Raw genomic sequence first — 18,289 nt, 5'->3', positions numbered from 1 at the left:
CTCTGGTAAAGCCTACATTTAGCAGTCTCCACGGAGCATCCCATTTCATACAAACAGAATTCACTAACAAAATTAAGTTCTGGAAGAGTGCTGTGTGGTGCTGTACCGGGTTGAGTGCACATGTTACCATGCACAAGGACCCAGATTAAAATGCTGGTCCCCAACTGCAGGTGGGAAGCTCTTGGTCCCCAATTCGAGCAGTGATGCAATTATGCATATGTAATTCTCTCCCCTTCTCCCTCCTTCTCAACTTCTCTCTGTCCTATCAAATTATGCCAACTGTCATGTGAATCCTTGAAGAATGTTAAAGGAGGTTGCGTTTCAATCTCTCTCTATTTATTTTCCCTTTTGTTGCCCTTGTTGTTTTTTATTGCTGTTGTAGCTATTTTTTATTTTATTTATAAAGAGGAAACACTGACAAAAACCATAGGATAAGAAGGGTACAACTCCACACAATCCCCACCACCAAAACTCCGTATCCCATCCCCTCCCTTGATAGCTTTCCTATTCTTTAACCCTCTGGGAGTATGGACCCAAAGTCATTGTGGGATGCAGAAGGTGGAAGGTCTGGCTTCTGTAATTGCTTCCCCGCTGATGTTGTAGTTATTATTGTTGTTGTTATTGATGTCTCGTTGTTAGATAGGACAGAGAGAAATGGAGAGAGGAGGGAAGACAGAGAGAGGGAGAGAAAGACAGACATGGAGAGAGGAGGGTAAGACAGAGAGGGTGAGAGAAAGACAGACACCTGCTGACCTGCTTCACCGCTTGTGAAGTGACTCCCCTGCAGATGGGGAGCAGTGGGGTGCTCAATCTCTCTTTTTAAAAAAGATGTATTTATTTATAGGTGTGTGTGTGTGTGGGGGAGAACCATAGCATTACTCTGATACATGACATTCTGGGTCTCAGACTCATGACCTCATGCACAAGAATCTAATACTTTTATCCACTGTGCCACATGTGGGCAGTACATTTCATATTTTAAAATATTTATTCCTTTTTATTGCTTTTGTTGTTTTTATTGTTGTAGTTATTATTGCTGTTGTTATTGATGTCGTCATTGTTGGATAGGACAGAGAGAAATGGAGAGAGGAGGGGGAGACAGAAAGACACCTGCAGACCTGCTTCACCTGGTTAAGCGACTCCCCTGTAGGTGGGGGGGGGGGCTGCTCCAACCCGGATCCTTACACCAGGTGCTTGCGCTTAACCCGCTGTGCTACCGCCCAACTCCCAGTGCATTTCATTTTTTTAATTTTGTATTTATTTACTTATTTTCCCTTTTGTTGTCCCTAGTTTTTGTTGTTGTTGTTGTTATAGTTATTATTGTTGTTGATGTTGTCGTCGTTGTTGGATAGGACAGAGAGAAATGGAGAGAGGAGGGGAAGACAGAGAGGGGGAGAGAAAGATAGACACCTGCAGACCTGCTTCACCGACTGTGAAGCGAATCCTCCGAGACAGATGGGGAGCCGGGGGCTCCAACCGGAATCCTTATGCGGGTCCCTGCGCTTTGTGCCACGTGTGCTTAACCCGCTGCACCAGCGCCCGACTCCCTTCATTTTTAAAAAAGATTTTATTTATTTATTTATTTATTTATTTATTTATTTATTTATGAGAAAGATAGGAGGAGAGAGAGAAAGAACCAGACATCACTCTGGTACATGTGCTGCAGAGGATTGAACTCAGGACCCCATGCTTGAGAGTCTGATGCTTTATCCACTGTGCCACCTCCCAGACCACGTGCATTTCATGTTTATATATGCTAGTAGGGATGTGAACTTTTGAATAGTGTTTCCCAAAAGTTCATGTCTTCATAGACACTGTGAATATGGTCTTACTTAGAAATAGCTTTTTGGGGGGCCAGGCGGTGGCACACTTGGTTAAGTACACACACTGCAGTGCACAAGGACCCAGGTTCAAGCCCCTGGTCCCCATCTGCAGGGGGGAAGGCTTCATGAGTGGTGAAGCAGGCCTGCAGGTGTTTCTCTGTCTCTCTCCCTCTATATATCTCCCTCCCCTCTTAATTTCTGTCTGTCTCTATCCAATAATAAATTAATAAAAAGTATTTTTAAAAAAGAAATAGCTTTTTGCAACAATAATAAAACCAAGATGAGATCATACCAGTAACTAGCAGAGGCAAGGAAGGATTCTTCCCTGTAGCCATTAGAGGGAGTATGCCCTTTTGGACACCTTGATTTCATGCCTGTAGTCCTCAGAGGTGTGGAACACTTTTTTAAAAAATATTTTTTCCCTTTTGTTGCCCTTGTTTTTTATTGTTGTAGTTATTATTGTTGTTGCTATTGATGTTGTCATTGTTAGACAGGACAGAGAGAAATGGAGAGAGGTGGGGAAGACAGAGGGGGAAAGTTAGACACCTGCAGACCTGCTTCACCGCCTGTGAAGTGGTTCCCCCTGCAGGTGGGGAGCCGGGGGCTGGAACCGGGATCCTTAGGCTGCTCCTTGCCCTTGGTGCCACATGCGCTTAAGCACTGTGCTACCGCCTGACTCCCCATTTTTGTTGTTTTAAGCCACCTAGACTTTGGTGCTTTCTAATGCAGCCTTAGGACACTAATATCATGTGTAAACTGTTGCAGCCTACAGGAGAGGCAGTTTGGCAATATCAAAACAGAAATACATTGCCCTTTGATCCCTCCCCGTAGGGCAGGTATATCTGTGACTGAAATCCTACCTGTTGGAACACGGCACTGTTGTTTGTAACAAAGTGTTTAGAAATAATTGAAGGTTCACTGGTTGGGGACTAATTAATAAATCACAGTGCAAACTCTATGTAAAAGAATGAGAAGTTCCTTTAAGTAAACTTAATCCAGCTTCCAGTAACATTGTTAGCTGGAAAAGTGCAAGGTATGAAAGCTTTTAAACCATTTGTGTAAAAAGAAAATTTATGAATTGTTTATACATACATAAAATCTCTACTGACTTTGGTTGCCTTAGGGGAACTGGGCAATGGAGACTAGATGCCTAGAGAAGGTGGGAGGGAGACTTACGTCACACACTTATGCCTTTTACCCAGTTTGAATCTTGAGCTTGTGAATGTATTACATTTTTAAAAATAATTAACTTGCACTTAAAAGTTTTTGTCAGCATCAGGGCTTCACTACTCCAGGCTGACCTTTTCAGTAGAGAGAGAATAGAATCGGAGTTTCCCCCAGTGCCACAGTACCCATGTGGTGGGTGTAGCAGGGCCTCAAACCTGAGTTGTGTGCTTGGTAAAGCAGGTGAGCTACCTAGCCAGTCCCTAATGTTAAACAAACAAGTAAACAAACAAAAGAAAATATATGTGTGTGTGTGTGTGCACATGATATATTTAAAAATACAGTTAATACATGCAGGAGAGGGACATATATTCCTTTTAGTTCATTTCCAATTAATCCATACAGAAAGATTGATGGGTTAGCTCAGCTGGTAGAATATAGGAAATGTACACATACATGAGGCTACTGGTTTGACCCCTGGCATGCAGGTGCCAGAGTGATTCTCTATCTCTCTCCATCCCTATCTTTTTAATTTTTATTTGTTTTAAGGTCTATCATGTCAGATATGAGAATAGCTATTCCTGTCCCTTTTTGTGGTTCATTAGTTTGTATGATAGTTTTCCACACTTTCACTTTGAGTCTGTGTTTGTCTTGTAGAATTAGGTGAGATTCCTGCAGACAACATATGGTTGGGTTGTGTTTTCTGATCCATCTTCCTACTCTGTGCCTTTTTTTTTTTTAAAGTACTTATTTATTTATTCCCTTTTGTTGCCCTTGTTTTTTATTGTTGTCAGATAGGACAGAGAGAAATGGAAAGGAGGGGAAGACAGAGAGGAGGAGAGAAAGACAGACACCTGCAGACCTGCTTCACCGCCTGTGAAGTGACTCCCCTGCAGGTGGGGAGCCGGGGGCTTGAACCAGGATCCTTATGCCGGTCCTTGTGCTTTGCGCCACCTGCGCTTAACCACCTACACTACCGCCCGACTCCCTTACTCTGTGCCTTTTAATAGGTGAGTTCAGGTCATTGACATTTCTTCAGCACTGCTCCATTACTTATGAAGCTTTCCCCCTGCAGGTGGGGGTCAGAGGCTTGAACTGGCACCCTTGTGCATTGTAACATGTGCACTCAGTCATGTGAGCTACCACCCAGACCCTTTTTGTCTTTCCATATGAATAAAATATCAGACTGGAACAGTGAAATCACATATGTACAAAGCCCTGATTCCATACACACTCAAACAAAAAAAGTAGCTGCTGGGAGACAACTCACCTGGTACAGTGGACACTAAACCAAGTATGAGAACCTAGGTTTAAGTGCTCAGCCAGCACATACGGTGTTTCACAAACAGTGGAGGAGTGTTATGGTGTCTGTCTTTTTCTCTGTTTCTGTCTTTCTCATCTTCTCTTCATCCTTTATGGGGGGGAAGGATCTTCCACTAGTGCAGTAGAATTATGCAGGTGTGGGGGAGTCGGGCGGTAGCACAGCAGGTTAAGCGCAGCTGGTGCAAAGCACGAGGACCTGCGTAAGGATCCTGGTTTGAGCCTCCGACTCCCCACTTGCAGGGGAGGTTGCTTCACAGGCAGTAAAGCAGGTCTGCAGGTGTCTAGCTTCCTCTCCCCCTCTCTGTCTTCCCCTCCTCTCTCCATTTCTCTCTGTCCTATCTAACAACACTACAACAATAAAACAAGGGCAACAAAAGGAAATAAATAAATATAAAAAAGACTTAAAAAAGAATTATGCACGTATGAAAACCCAAAGAAATTCTGGTGGGGAAAAAATTAATATGCTTTTTTTTTTTGACTCCAGGGTTATTGCTGGGGCTCGGTGCCTGCACCATGAATCCACTGATCATGGAGGCTATTTTTCTCCCTTTTGTTGCCCTTGTTGTTGTTTTTTTTTTTTTTTTTGCCCTTGTTGTTTTATTGTTGCTGTGGTTACTATTATTATTGTTATTGATGTCATTGTTGTTGGACAGGACAGAGAGAAATGGAGAGAGATGGGGAAGACTGAGAGGGGGAGAGAAAGACACCTGCAGACATGCTTTACTGCCTGTGAAACAACCACCCTGCAGGTGAGGAGCCAAGGACTGGAACCGGGACCCTTGTGCCTTGCACCATGTGTAGTTAACCTGCTGCACTACCACCTGACCCCCCAAAAATTAATATTTTTAAAAGGTTACCAGAAAAGGGGTAGGTAACTTGCATAATGGTTATGCAAAAAAAAAAAAAGTATGTGTAGGCTGGGTGGTAGCGCAGTGGGTTAAACACACATGGTGTGAAGTGCAAGGACTGGCATAAGGATCCCGATTCCAGCCCCTGGCTCCCCACCTGCAGAGGAGTTGCTTCACAAGCAGTGAAGCAGGTCTCAGGTGTCTGTCTTTCTCTCTCTCTCTCTCTCTCTGTCTTCCCTTCCTCTCTCCATTTCTCTCTGTCCTATCCAACAACAACAGCAATGGCAAAATAACAACAACAAGGGCAACAAACATGGGGAAAATGGCCTCCAGGAGCAGTGGATTCATAGTGCAGGCACCGAGCCTCAGCAATAACCCTGGAAGCAAGAATAAAAAAATATTCATGCCTGATGCTTGACGCAGTTTCAGTCCCTGGCACCACCATAAACCAGAGCCGATCAGTGCTCTGGTAGGGAAAACACACACACACACACACACACACACACACACACACACACACACACACACACACACACCAGAAGAAAAGGATAGGGTAGGGAGGGGGGAAAGGTTCAATTGCTTTGGCTAAGATGGACACCAGGAGTCAGGTTTGCTTTCCTATGAGCGCCAAAGAGAGGACCAGCAGAAAGATGTGTGGGAGGAGCCCTATTATTGCCCTGGCTAACTTCCCCCAGGCAGTTTCCAAAACCAAAGCATAGAGTACAATAGTTTCTCTTCATGAATGATGAAACAAGTAGACAGGATATAAGGCTATGGGAGATCTGAATAGCACTCTCAATCAACAGCAGACTACAGAGCTGGCTCCTGAGAATTAAAGGGGCACAACTGAAAATGAAAAAACAGCCCAGAGCAGCCTTAGGACGCCCTCTTGTGTTCCTCTGAAGTATAGCATCTCAGCAGTTTCATACTTTCCTCCAGACAGGGTTCTCTTCCTCCTGCATCCCTCTCCTCTCTGGGGTGTGGGGAGGGAGGAAAGCTGATGGGAGAAGGGCTCCTCCTCCATGTCCTTTTCTTCTCCTTTTTTTTTCTTCTTATTTTTCTAATTGCCACCAGGGTTATTTCTGGGGCTCTGTGCCTGCACAACAAATCCACCACTCCTGGTGACCATTTTTTTCTTTTAAGAAACAGGGAAATTGAAAGTGAACAGTCGTCGTTGTTAGAAAGGACAGAGAGAAATGGAGAGAGGAGGGGAAGACAGAGAGTGGGAGAGAAAGACAGACACCTACAGACCTGCTTCACCGCCTGTGAAGCGACTCCCCCGCAGGTGGGGAGCTGGGGGCTCCAACTGCAATCCTTAGGCGCTTGGCACCACGTGCGCTTAACCTGCTGCGCTACCACCCACTCCCTTTTTTAAAATATATATTTATTTCCTTTTGTTGCCCTTGTTGTTTTATTGCTGTTGTTATTGATGTTGTTGGATAAGACGGAGAGAAATGGAGAGAGAAGGGGAAGACAGAGAGAAGGAGAGAAAGCTAGACACCTATAGACCTGCTTCACTGCTTGTGTCACTTACAGGTAGGGAGCCAGGGGCTCTAACCGGGATCCTTATGCCCGTTTTTTGAGCTTTGCGCCACGTGCGCTTAACCGTTGCCTGACTCCCCCTGTGTAACTTCTTAATTCTCTGAGTCCCTGGGGTTAAGAAGTTGCACCGGGGTTGAGGGAGGGGGTGGCAGTGGAAGCGCACCTGGTTGAACACACATGTTACAATGTACAAGGACCAGAGTTGGAGACACCAGTCTCCACCTGCGGGGGAAAGCTTTGCAAGTGGTGAAGCAGTGTTGCAGGTCTCTCTCTCTCTCTCCCTCTCTCTCTCTCTCTTCCCCCCCCACTCCCTTCCCTTTAGATTTCTGGCTGTATCTATCCAAATAAGTAAATAAATAAATAAATAAATAAATGTAAAAAAAATATTTTTTAATAAAATAAAACATCAACTTGAGTGCTGGCAGACTACCTAACTCTCAGCCTGCATTGAATAGAAAGTTTGGGACCAGAATTTAAGGCACTAATGTTGTTGATCTTCTGCTTCTTGGACTCCCTTTTTTTTTAAAATTATATTTATTTTCCCTTTTGTTGCCCTTATTGTTTTTTATTGTTGTTGTCGATGTTGTTAGATAGGACAGAGAGAAATGGAGAGAGGAGGGGAAGACAGGGGGAGAGAAAAATAGACACCTGCAGACCTGCTTCACCGCATGTGAAGTGACTCCCCTGCAGGTGGGGAGCCAGGGGCTTGAACCAGGATCCTTCCTCAGGTCCTTGCACTGCACGCCATGTGCACTTAACCTGCTGCGCTACCACCCGACTCCCTGGACTCCCTATTTTATAGACGACAGGGATACCATCTGTCTTTCACTTTTTAAACATTTGTGGCCCTTATTTCGACATACACACACCATGCCACCCTCTGAGCTGCAGAATCGTGAGACTATTTGAAGACCTAATGAATTGAGCACAGTGCCTGACACATACAAATGCCCAGGAAATGGTAACTATTGTTATGAAAGAGAAGAATCTGAAACTGAGACTCGGCACATTGTAATTATGAATGACTCTGTCATGTTCCTGCCCTCCAGGGACTCACAGTCTGGTGGAAAGTGCCAGCATGTAGACAGAGACAGTGGAAACATGGTACAACACTGTAATTGTAACAGGCTCTGCACTTAGCGCTTCACACATAACAGCTCTTTTAGTCTTTGTTGATATTTATCCAGCACTCCAGAAGCTGTTTGCCATTATCTCCAAATCCCAGAAAAGGAAGCTGAGCACAGGGTATTTATGCATCTTGCCCAAGGTTGCACACATGAGATTTGGGCTGAAATAGTCTAGGTCCTGAATGCTCTATACCTCTGGTATCTGTGGAAGTAATAATGATCCTAATCCTCATGGATCCTACCAACTAGTCAAATGTAATAAGAGATGGGGTTATATTCATACCCCCTCACACTGGTCCTCACATGACAAACGCAGACATATTTGTAGCTATCTGGATCACTGATAATTCCTGTCCATGACAGAAGCTCAGAATATCCTCTGGGAAACTACTCTAAGAATGGTATATGTTAAAAAGAAGAAGAAGAAGAAGAAGAAGAAGAAGAAGAAGAAGAAGAACAACAACAACAACAACAACAACAACAACAAGGAGAAGGAGAAGGAAAAGAAGAAGAAGAAGGAGGAGGAGGAGGAGAAGGGAAGAAGAAGGAGAAGAAGAAGAAGGGAAGAAGAAGAAGGAGAAGAAGAAGGAGGAGGAGGAGGAGGAGGAGAAGGATGGTATATGTTGTTGGGGAGGAGAGGAAGAATCAACCAAATGACCTTAAAGAAAAATGCATCAGGGGCCACATGGTGGCACATCTGGTTGAGCATACATGTTATAGTGTGCAAGGACCCGGGTTCAAGTCCCTGACCCCACCTGTATGGGAAAAGCTTCACAAATGGTGAAGCAGTGCTCCAAGTGTCTCTCTGTCTCTTTCCTTCCCTATCTCCTCCTCTCCTCTAAATTTCTGGCTGTCTCTATCCAATCAATAAATAAAGATAATAAAAATTTAAAAAGAAAAAAATGCATCATAATAAACTGGTGAGGCCAGGCAGTGGTACATCCCATGAGCAAGGACCCACATTTGAGCTCCCATTCCCCACCTGCAAGGAACTCTCTACAAGTGATGAAGCAAGTCTGCAGGTATCTGTCTATCTTTCTCTCTTCTTCCCTGGTATTGAATGTTCCAAAGTGACACTTTGTTTCTCTGTTTCCTTCTCTTTCTCATGTTGATAAATAAATCTTATAAAAAATATGTGCATGCGAAGTTGGGTGGTAGCACAGCAGGTTAAGTGCACATGGTGCAAAGCCCAAGGACCCGTGTAAGGATCCTGGTTCAAGCCCCTGACTCTCCACCTGCAGGGGAGTCACTTCATAGGCGGTGAAGCAGGTCTGCAGGGGTCTATCTTTCTCTCGCCCTCTCTGTCTTCCCCTCCTCTCTCTCTGTCCTATCTAATAACGATGACATCAATAACAACAACAATAATAACTACAATAATAACTACAACAACAATTAAAAAAAGAGCAACAAAAGGGAAAACAAATAAATATATATATAAATTTAAAAAAATATGTGCATGGGAGGACAGATGTGCTGTGGCTATATCCCCATATTGACCTTCTCTGTGACCTTGGGTACACCTTGTCCTGCTCCAGGTGTCTGTCCACAGGTGTGCTTTGTGGGCATGTATGGCGGTGGGACCAGTGACTCTAGCCCACTCCAAGTCTCAGCCTGGGTTGCCAGCACTGAGGGTTGTTTCCTGTCCCAGCCTCACTAAGCTCCAGAAGCACATGACTCAAAGCCACGCTGGGCACTGGGCCACCAGGAGTCTGGTGATGGAAGAATTCAGAGGATTTCATAAACATCTGGCTCAGGACATGAGGGGAAGGTTGAGAGAAGGAGGCAAACAGGAAGTCCACATGGGCATGCACCACAGGTCCACAGATCAGGTTTGGCAAGGGAAGAGTTGCCAGGACTTGACATCTAATGAGCACTTAGCAGATGCCTACTGTGTGAGGGAAAGAGGGGGTGTCAGGCAAAGGGCAGGAGCATTGCCCAATCATGGAGTCCCTGAGGGAGGGAGTTAAGGAGGAGGTGATACATTCATGAAGGAGAGAGAGGGTGAGAGGATTTATCTCCTTCACAAATTGGGTATGCCTCTTTGGACTGGTTCTGAGTGGAGTACTAAGGACACCTGATGACCAGAGTGGACATGGCCCAACCCTTGCAAGCTGAGAGGTACATCGACAAGATTACCTAGAAATTTACATAGAAAATGTGAGTGCACATATTTTTAACTTAGTAATTTTGCTTCTAGGAAATCAGCTTGAGATTCTCTCTAATTCTACATATATGCGCCATGTGCGGTTAACCGCCCAACTCCCGCTTTTTAACTTTTTAAAAAAAATAAAGATGGTGAGGGCTGGGCAGTAGCGCAGCGGGTTAAGCGCACATGGCTTCAAGTGCAAAGACCATCGTAAGGATCCCAGTTTGAGACCCCCGGCTTCCTGCCTGCAGGGGTGTCGATTCGAAGGCAGTGAAGCAGGTCTGCAGGTGTCTATCTTTCCTCCTCTTTGTCTTCCCCTCCTCTCTCAATTTCTCTCTGTCGTATCCAAAAAAAAAAAAAAAGATGTTAAATGTAGGTACTTTGAAAAAAATTACCATCAAATGCTTAATCAACCGTAATAATCGGTTCATTGGAAATAAACATTGTTTACATTTGATCTGCAATACAAAACACATCATATTTTCTTTTCAAAAAAGTAACAGAAATCCCAAGGAATAAGGGAGCAACAACTGTGAAAGATGTCTACTAATATCATAATTCCAGTCTTAGAATTTGTCAAGTAGCTGGAAGGAGGATGGGAAGAGGTGAGGACATTGGAAAGTCAGGGTTGTACTGAATTTGCCGCCCTATTTGTGCTCCGAACAGCACATATGTTTTTGGTTCAGATGATAAAGGAGGCACTCAAATATAGTAGAGTCAGCATCTCCAGAAAGCAGCGCTGACACTAGCCTTATGAACTAGGGGGTTTCTTGACAACCAAGGATATCTTTTAAAAAAATTGGGGTGGGGCGCGGAAGCGCAGCGGGTTAAGCGCATATGGTGCGACGCCCAAGGACCGAGAAAGGATCTTGGTTCAAGCCCCCGGCTCCGCACCTTCACAAGCAGTGAAGCAGGTCTTCGGGACTTTATCTTTCTTTCCCTCTCTGTCTTTCCATCCTTCTCTCAATTTCTCTCTGTCCTATTCAACAACAATGATAGCAATAATAATAACAACAATAGGGAGTCGGGCGGTAGCGCAGCAGTTAAGCGCAGGTGACGCAAAGCACAAGGACCAGTGTAAAGATCCCGGTTCAAGCCTCCGGCTCCCCACCGCAGGGGAGTCGCTTCACAAGTGGTGAAGCTGGTCTGTAGGTGTCTCTCTTTCCCCCTCTCTGTCTCCTCCTCCTCTCTCCATTTCTCTCTGTCCTATCCAACAAAGAAGACATCAATAACAACAACAATAATAACTACAACAATAAAACAAGGGCAAAAACAAAGGGAAATAAATAAATATTAAAAATTTAAAAAATAATGACAACAATAATGATAAACAACAAGGGCAACAAAGTGGGAAAAAAATGACTTCCAGGAGCAGTGGATTCAAAGTGTAGGCAACCAAGCCCCAGCGACAACCCTGGAGGCAAAAAAAAAAAGTCAGGTTTGGTATGTCATAGCTGTGAATCAGATACATTCCAACCAAATTGTCTAAAGTAAATCCAGGCAGAAACTGGAGTGTGACATCAGTGAGGAGGGAGTAAAGAGCAGCAGCAGTTAATCCAGTGTCTTTTCAGTATTGAGCAAAAATGTAAGTAAATGAAAATCTATTCCCTTTTTTTACTTTTTTTAAAAGGATTATTTTAAAAAATATTTATTTATTCCCTTTTGTTGCCCTTGTTGTTTTATTGTTGTAGTTATTATTGTTGTTGTTATTGATGTCGTCCTTGGATAGGACAGAGAGAAATGGAGAAAGGAGGGGAAGACAGGGGCAGAGAAAGACACCTGCAAACCTACTTCACCACTTGTGAGGCAACCCCTCTGCAGGTGGGAAGCCAGGGGCTCGAACCAGGATCCTTAAGCCCGTCCTTGGGCTTTGCGTCACCTGCGCTTAAGCTGCTGCACTATGGCTGGACTCCCCCTTTTTTTTTTTACTCTTTAATCAAAGCACTCTGCTCAACTTTGGCTTATGGTGGTATGAGGGATTGAACCTGGGACTTTGGAATGTCGGGCATCAAAGTCCCTTTGCATAACCATTATGCTATCTACCCACACTCCTTACTTTTAAAAATTACTTGATCTGCCTTATGCTGATGTCAGGGAATGAACCTACAACCTCAGAACCTTCAACATGTGTTTTGCATAACCATTATGCTCTCTCTCCAGCTCCAGGACAGATTTCATTCACTTAAGATACCTTAAGAATGTCTGTACAGATTATGATGGATTGACAGGTAGATAGATGGTGGATAGCACTTGAATGTATCTGTGAATGAATGGTGGAAGAACATTTTTTTAATATTTTAATTTATTTATTATTGGATAGAGACAAAAAGAAATTGAGGTGGGAGGGGAAAGAGAGAGAGAGACACCACTTGTGAAGCTTTCCCTCTGCAGGTGGGGACCAGGGGCTTGAACCTGGGCCCTTATACACTTTAATGTGAACGTTTAGGAGAGTAGATAGCATAATGTTTATGCAAACAGACTTTCGTGCCTGAGGCTCCAAAGTCCCAGGTTCAGTCCTCCGCACCACCATAAGCCAGAGCTGGACAGTGCTCAGGAAAAATAAACAAACAGCAACAACAACAAAAATAAAAACACATAAAATGTATTAATGTGCATCCAATAGCACAGCTATATACAAGATACTGGATACTGTACAGCAAACCATAACAAAAGGACTTTTCAAAGTTAACCCAATTAACAAATAATGTGATGATAACATTAACTATCGATTGTCTTTTTGAACCCTAAGACAGCAGGAACCTCACATCTCCACTATAGAGCCCCTACTTCCCCCAGTCCTGGAACCCTTGGATAGGGCCCACTTTCCCGTATGCATCTCCCAATCCAAACCAAATAATATTGCATCTGCCGATCACAACCTAACCAACGCAACGATTGCCACCTCAACATGCTTCACCTCAGACTGTGTCCAGAGACTTCACGTGTGGAATGACAACCCTTCAGCTTCATTACTCGGGTGAGACCTTTCCTTTTATAGTACACTCTAATTTCATCTCAGGTAGTTCACTTTCTAACAAAGTCCCATAACCTAGATATACACCAGTTTCTGTGAGAGAGAGCTTATGTGCACACGTATCCATAAACAACTGCAAAATATAAACCTGAAAGCAGAAGTACACTAGAGTTTGCAGTGAGTACCTCCCTAACACTTCCTCTCCACTATTCCAAGCTTGGGATCCATGATTGCTCAACAATTTGTTTGGCTTCGTATGTTAACTCTCTTTTCAATCAGCAGGTTCCAGATGCCACCAGGATGCTGGCCAGGCTTCCCTGGATTGAAGACCCCACCAATGTGTCCTGGAGCTCAGCTTCCCCAGAGACACACCTTACTAGGGAAAGAGAGAGGCAGACTGGGAGTATGGACCAACCAGTCAACGCCCATGTTCAGCGGGGAAGCAATTACAGAAGCCAGACCTTCTACCTTCTGCAACCCTTCAACGACCCTGGGTCCATGCTCCCAGAGGGATAGAGAATGGGAAAGCTATCATGGGAGGGGGTGGGTTATGGAGATTGGGTGGTGGGAATTGTGTGGAGTTGTACCCCTCCTACCTTATGTTTTTGTTCATTAATCCTTTCTTAAATAAAATTTTTTTTTAAAAAAATGTATTAATGTGAGAGTCAGGCAGTAGTGCAGTGTAACCCACTGGGGGATGATTAAAAAGTAAAAAGAAAAGGGGGGAGTCCAGTGGTAGTGCAGCAGCTTAAGCGCAGGTGACGCAGAGCCCAAGGACCGGCTTAAGGATCCTGGTTCGAGCCCCCAGCTCCCCACCTGCAGGGGAGTTGCCTCACAAGCGGTGAAGCAGGTCTGCAGGTGTCTATCTTTCTCTCCCCTTCTCTGCCTTCCCCTCCTCTCTCCTTTTCTCTGTCCTATCCAACAACGATGACATCAATAATAACTACAATAAAAAAACAATAAGGGCCACAAAAGGGAATAAATAAATATAAAAAAATATAAAAAAGAAAGGCAGCATTAAAAGGGGGGAGGGGAGGACTAGGTCGGTGGCACACCTGGTTGAGCACACATGCTAACATGCACAAGGACCCGGTTTCAAGCCCCTGGTCACCACCTCTGGGGGAAAAGATTCACAAGTGGTAAAGCAATGCTGCTGGTGTCTCTCTTTCTCTCTATCTCTCCTTACCTCTTAATTTCTCTCTGTTTCTATTCAATAAGTAAATAAAATATTTTAAAAATTAAATACTTGGGAGTCGGGCTGTAGCACAGCGGGTTAAGTGCAGGTGGCGCAAAGCACAAGGACTGGCATAAGGAACCCGGTTCGAGCCCCCGGCTCCCCACCTGCAGGGGAGTCGCTTCACAGGCAGTGAAGCAGGTCTGCAGGTGTCTATCTTTCTCTCCTCCTCTCTGTCTTCCCCTCCTCTCTCCATTTCTCTCTGTCTTATCCAACAATGACAACAATAATAACTACAACAATAAAACAACAAGGGCAACAAAGGGAATAAATAAATAAAATAAATATTAAAATAAAAAAATTAAATACTTAAAAAGAGGGGGGAGGGTTGTAACTGTGGGGAAAGCTATAGGAGCAAATATAGGCTGTGGGGGGCCGATAGTGGTGCACCTGGTTAAACACTCACATTAATACTTTAAAAAATTAATTTAAAAAATATTTATTTATGTATTTTCCCTTTCATTGCCCTTGTTGTTTTTAATTGTTGTTGTAGTTATTGTTGTTGTTATTAATATTGTTGTTGTATAGGATAGAGAGAAATGGAGAGAGGAGGGGAAGACAGAGAGGGGGAGAGAAAGATAGACACCTGCAGACCTGCTTTACCACCTATAGACCTGCTTCACCACCTGTGAAGCGATCCCCCTGCAGGTGGGAAGCCGGGGGCTCGAACTGGGATTCTTGCTCTGGTCCTTGCGTTTTGCGCCATGTGCGCTTAAGCCACTGTGCCACTGCCTGACTCTCCCTCCCCCCTTTTATTTTTTTATTTGCTTGTCTTTGCAGCAAAGTTCTTGGGGGGGGTGTCTATTCTCACTACCTCTAATTATTTTTTATGTATTTTTTTTAATTTAAGAAAGGAGACATTGACAAAACTGTAGGATAGGAAGGGTACAACTCCACTAATGTATTTTTAATATTTTATTTTAATGAGAAATATATAAAGGGAAAGAGAGAGAGAAAGGAAATACAGGCAGGGCAGAGCACTGCTCAGCTCTGGTTTATGTTGGTACTAGGGATTGAACCAGGTACCTTAGGTATGAAAGTCTTTTGAATAACCTTTATGCTGTCTCCCCATCTTGATCTGTATATTTATAAATGGGAGAAAGAGAACCACGGTGTTACTCTGGTAGATGCAGTTCCACCAATCGAACTAGGGACCTCTTGTTGGGGAGTCCAACATGTTATCTATCCACTGTACCACTTTCCAGCCCACCTCTTTTTTCCTCAAATCCATTTCATTCACACTTCTACATGTCTGCCCCATCCCCCTTGAAACTGTTCTTGTCAAGGTTACAGATTTCTTAATCCAGTGCTCAATTCTCTCTTCATTTTCATGATTAATCAGTAGGTTTGGTCAGAGTACACCCTTCTCTGCTCCCTCAGACACATTTTCTCTTCTCTAGACACCCACCTCCAAACTCTCTTAGTTGTCTTCCTACCTCATGGGTTTTTTCTTTTCTTTTTTCTTTCTTTCTTTCTTCTCCTCAGCCTTTCCTTTTGGTATGGTCCAAAACGTCTCTCCTGCACTTAAGTTCTAGTCCACTGTTTTACTCAAGATACTGTATCTGCATCTTCAGCCCAAACCACTCTTCTGAACTCTAGCACATGCATCCAGCTATATAATACCTCCTCTAGTACACCTAAAAATCACTTCAAATGCCCCACCTGCAGGGGGATCGCTTCACAAGCAGTGAAGCAGGTCTTCAGGTGTCTATCTTTCTCTCCCTCTCTCTGCCTACCTCTCCTCTCTCCATTTCTCTCTGTCCTATCCAACAACAACAGCAATGACAACAATAACAACAACAAGGGCAACAAAATGGGAAAAACAACCTCCAGGAGCAGTGGGTTCATGGTGTAGGCACTGAGCCCCAGCAATAACCCTGGAGGCTAAATAAATAAATAAATATTTTTTTAAAGTCACCTCAAATGTAACACAACCAAAGATTTTCTCTTCCAACAAAAACTTTATTTATTTCATTGAACAGAAGCTCACTATTTGCATTTGTTCAGACTATGAAAATTTGGCTTAACTGTGACACATCCCTTGCCTTTATATTCTACATTTGAAACATCAGCTTTCTTGTTGATTCCACCTTTTCAGGACATCCAGAAACCAATCATTACTTACCACCTGCACAGCCCTACTCTGAGCCGCTGTAGTTTCACAACAGAATTATTACAACATCTGCTCTCTTCTCCCTAGAGTACTTTCAAAGGCCTCCAAAGCTCCAGATGGTCTGAATCCCTGTTACCTCTCTGACCTCATCTGCTACTTCTCCCTTCTTGCTCCACTTCACTTCATATTACCTTCCTGCACTGGCAAAACTTACTCAAGCTTCCTGTTGGAACCCTTGCATAAGCCATTCCCTCCACCTGAATGATTTGCCTTCCAGATAGCCTCAGGGCATCCACTAGACTACCCTTCTCATTATAGCCATTGCCAGCCTCCTTCCTTTAATCCTTCCATTAAAAAAAAAATTACTTATTTATTATTGGATAGAGACAGAGAGAAATTGAGAGGGATGGGGAAAATAGAGGAGAAAGATAGACACCTCCAGCTCTACTTTACCACTCGTGAAGCTTTCCCCCTGTATGTGAGCCCTTCTATCCCCCACACACACACTCTTCTACTTTTTAAAACTTTTCCCTTGCCCGGCTGAGTGCACCAGGCACAAGGATCTAGGTTCAACCCCCTAGACCTTCCTGGAGAGGGATAGCTCTGTACTTACAGAGTGAAGCAGTGCTGCAAGTATCTCTCTCTTTCTCTCTCCCTCTGTCTCTTTTAATATATTTTATTTAGTTAGTTTACTTTTTTATATTTTATTTTATTTATTTATTCCCTTTTGTTGCCCTTGTTTTTTTATTGTTGTAGTTATTATTGTTGTTGTTATTGATGTCCTCGATGTTGGATAGGACAGAAAGAAATGGAGAGAGGAGGGAAAGGCAGAGACGGGGAGAGAAAGACACCTGCAAACCTGCTTCACCGCTTGTGAAGCGACTCTCCTGCAGGTGGGGAGCGGGGTGGCGGTTGGGGGTTGAACCGGGATCCTTACACTTTAATGCTTTGCGCCACGTGCACTTAACCCATTGCGCTACCGCCCTACTCCCCGTTAGTTTACTTTTGTATGTTTATTATTGGATAGAGACAGCCAAAAATAAAAAGGGTAGGGGGAGAAAGACAGGGAGAAAGAAAGAAAGACATCTGTACCATTACTTCGTCACCCAGGTCATTGCACATTGTAACTTGTGTGCTCAACCAGGTGCATCACCATCCAGCCCCCTCTCTCCCTATCTGTATCCCCTTTACCTCTTGATTTCTCTGTCTCTATACAATAAACAAAATAAAGTAAAAGACTTAAAACACTTTTTTCTTTTATTTTTTATTTATTTTCCCTTTTGCTTTTGTTGCTTTATTGTTGTAGTTATTATTGTTATTGATGTCGTTGTTGTTGACAGAGAGAAATGGAGAGAAGAGGGGAAGACAGAGAGGGGAGAGAAAGACAGACACCTGCAGACCTGCTTCACCGCCTGTGAAGCGACTCCCCTGCAGGGGAGCGGGGCGCTCAAACCTGGATCCTTAAGCGCGTCCTTGAGCTTGGCGCCACTTGCGCTCAACCCGCTGCGCTACTGCCCGACCCCCCCAAACACTATTTTTTTTGCCAACGCCCATCTCCAGAGGAGAAGCAATTACAGAAGCCAGATTTTCCACCTTCTGCACCCCATATTATCCTGGGTCCATATTCCCAGAGGAATAAAGAATAGGAAAGTCGGGTGGTCCGGAGGTGGCACAATGGGTTAAATGTTAAGTGCACATGGTGTTAAGCGCAAGGACAGGCAAACCCGGTTCCGGTTTGAGCCCCCAGCTCCCCACCTACAGGGGAGTCGCTTCACAAGCAGTGAAACAGGTCTGCAGGTGTCTATCTTTCTCTCCTCCTCTCTGTCTTCCCCTCCTCTCTCCATTTCTCTCTGTCCTATCCAATAACAACAACAATAATAATAACCACAACAACCTTAAATAACCAGGGCAACAAAAGAGGGGAAAATAGCCTCCTGGAGTAGTGGATTTGTAGTGCAGGTAACAAGCCCCAGGAATAACCCTGGAGGCAAAAAA

Source organism: Erinaceus europaeus, chromosome 1 (genome assembly GCF_950295315.1).
Source record: "Erinaceus europaeus chromosome 1, mEriEur2.1, whole genome shotgun sequence".
Lineage (NCBI taxonomy): Eukaryota > Metazoa > Chordata > Mammalia > Eulipotyphla > Erinaceidae > Erinaceus > Erinaceus europaeus.
Note: the sequence above shows the minus strand (reverse complement) of the source record.